At 36.2% G+C, this 3036-nt stretch overlaps 1 protein-coding gene across 1 annotated transcript in view; it reads right to left on the bottom strand.

Annotated features, from left to right (window-relative positions):
• The window catches only part of EPS8 (epidermal growth factor receptor pathway substrate 8), a 172304-nt gene extending 169985 nt beyond the window's left edge, over nt 1-2319 (bottom strand). Inside the window, exon 1 of the mRNA XM_014540175.1 lies at nt 2247-2319. The gene's annotated coding sequence lies outside the window, so the exon portion shown is untranslated. The remainder of the gene's footprint in view (nt 1-2246) is intronic.
• Nucleotides 2320-3036: the final 717 nt, after the last annotated feature.

Here is a 3036-nt window from a genome sequence, read left to right as displayed (position 1 = left end):
GAATTTCGTGCACCGGGCCTCTAATATATATATATTTATATATATATATCCATTAAGTCCAGATAAATATAAGTAAATAACTGAGTATATACATAAATGGGAGAAAGACACGCAGAAGAATTCCAAGTAATTTATACAGATACTCCACCCTTAAGGAAGAGATACGTAACTCTCCACTCCTTAAGTATGGGCTGTGCACAGTGATTTCCTTTTAAGAGTACTGCCTGAAAGAAACAACTTTTCAGTGCAGAAACCTAACAAACTCTATCTCAGTCATATGATCAAGATCAATATCAATAGTGATAAATCATGTTGATAGTATGTACCCTTTGTATAATGTAATCAAAAGAGCACTTTACATCTGTGATCTTCCTCCACAAAACCCAAAACCTCAGTCTGATCATCAGAGAAACATTAGGCTAATTCCAATGGGGGGTGGGCATTCTAAAAAATACCTGACCAATACCCCTCACAACTATGAAGGTCATCAAAAACAAGGAAAGACTAACAAACTGTCACAGCCAAGAGGAGCTTAAGGAGACTTGACTATTAAGTGTAATAGCCTATGATAGGATCCTAGAACAGAAAAAGGAGATTAGATAAAAACTAAGGAAATCTAAATAAAGTATAAACTTTAGTTAATAATAATGTAGCAACATTGATTCATTAACTGTAATAAATACCAATGTGAGATGTTAATAAGAGGGGAAACTGGGTAGAGGGATACATGAGAAATCACTAACTTTATAATTTTTTCTGTAAATATAAAACTGATCTAAAAAATAAAATATATTTTTAAAACTTAAGAATGCATCTAGAAAATATTGAAGATGTTGTAGTGAAACACTGAAGAACTTCACAACTTCCCTGCATATATTAAATTTAAAATGTTTACAACTATTCTGTTACAGGACTTTCTTTTTAAGAAAATATTTTTCAATCACTAACAGCTGCAAACAATTTCATGCAGTAATTCCCAGAAGGGGTGTATTATAGCTGAAGTACTTTAAGGAAAATTCCACTTTTTCCCTTTACAGACCATTGCAGATGTCTGAAAATTTGTAACCTATCAATCATCCACTTGTGTTGTTTTCTGATGATCTAAAATAACTACCAAATATGCTGGAGCCATACAACCCAGAAAAGCTAACCTAAATTTTATATAAATCAAATCAGTGCTAAAATATTCATCCAACAAAACTTCAAGCATCTAAAGAGAGACTTGAGAAAAACTATCATCTTTTATTCTGAATACTATATTTTCTTATATAAACCATGGTTCAAGTGAGCTAGCGCAAAATTATTAGAGGTAAATGTAGAAAACAGTAGAGGAAAAAGAAAAAGTAGACAAAACTAGGACTTAAAATGTATCAAATAAAAATACTGAAAGCAAAGAACAGAAAACTTATGTCATAGCATAGAAAGACTACTATCCAAAAAGTATCAGCATAGATAAAAACTTTAAAGCAAGAAAAGCTAAAGATTAAAGCAAAAGGAAATGTTGCTTTTATTTAGACATTAGATTCCTGATAGGGAACAAGAATAAGCCATTTTGGGGGGGAAAATCACCCTAAATACAATTTAATTTAAAGTATTCCCACACTAAAAAGCTGAAAATCACTATATAATCATATTGAATGACATTGGAGATGGAAGAAAAAAAAAGATTTCAAAGAGTATGTATCAAATATTATAAAAAGTGGTATCTCTCAGATTAGTGGAATTAAAAAGCAAGTTTTCTTTTTTTTCTGCTGTGAAATGAATGGCTTGTGGAATTTTAAAAAGTCTTACTCTATGAATTCTGCACTAAAGGCATTCTATAAAATGTCATTAGATTTGTGATATATCCTAACCTACCCTTTACATGGCATATTTATAAAGTGCATTATTTTTTCAAATTGTAAGTAAAAGTGTGAACCCATGACCCAAAATTTTCCAGACCAGCAACTTAAAAACTGTAGCAATATGTCCAGAAAACGACAACTCAAAGTGAAAATCTATACTAAGGTGAGAGAGGATGACACTGACTTTAATTTCAAAGACCACATGATCTAAATTACTAGCGCACACTTTGCAAAAACCCAAGTCGCTGTAGAAAGAAGAATGGTATCCTTTCCACGGAAATAAATTGCAAGCAATACACAACACAGTTGCTCTGTTGTTGATACATATATAAAGCAGTCTTCTGGAAATCCTTTCTCCTATCTCCCCGGAATAACAAAGCCAAAATCAAGCTATTCACATACCTCGAGAACCAAGTTTTATCTGAACTCTTAAGATATTCCTCTTATCATCTCAGGCAAGAACTGAAACCTTTCAAAAACAAACAAAAAAAAAGCCATAATGCATGTCATTGAAATATATTTTATAAAGGAGGATTCCGATTCCTAATGCTCTACCGCTCTCAACATCTATGCATTTCAAATCCTAATACCGCAGCGTCCTGCCCCCCCCCCCAGAGATTCCAGCAGTACTATGGGAAAAGAAGAATTTGAGAAACAATGCGAAGGAAGAGGACAATTGGTGCAAAGATTCTGCATACAGGTAGTCCTGGAAAGGAAAGGAAAGACAGTGAGCATATGAGGAGCCAGCAGGGTCTGCAGAGGTGGGGAAATCCACTCCCAAGGCATTAACTGACAGGCACCAGAAAGGCCATCTTCCCAAAAGTAAAATGATGAGTAAAGCGGAGCAAGCTTTAAAAAAAAGGGGGGGGGGGCAGCCAACAGGAATTAGAAGTGACAACTCCTCGAATATAAAGAGCTATATTCATTTGAGGAGACAGGCGCTGGCGAGACCTTGTCCCAGAATGTCAATCTGAAAAGACCCCCTCCCCGTTTGGAGGTGGGGAGAGTAGCTCTGCAAACCCCAAGTCTACGATGAACCCAGAGAAGAACAGTCGTTCTGTAGTCGCCCCGCCGCCCGGATAAGCGCAGGTGGATCTGCGGAAGCTCAGGTTACCAGGAAATATTGCAGGGACACAGTGAATCTTCCCCGCTCACCTTCCCGGAGCCCGGGAGCTGCGGGCGGCGCGGGGCA

Source organism: Myotis brandtii, unplaced genomic scaffold (assembly GCF_000412655.1).
Source record: "Myotis brandtii unplaced genomic scaffold, ASM41265v1 scaffold237, whole genome shotgun sequence".
NCBI classification, from domain to species: Eukaryota; Metazoa; Chordata; class Mammalia; order Chiroptera; family Vespertilionidae; genus Myotis; species Myotis brandtii.
The sequence above is the reverse complement of the archived record's forward strand: the minus strand, read 5'-3'. Positions and strand labels throughout refer to the sequence as shown.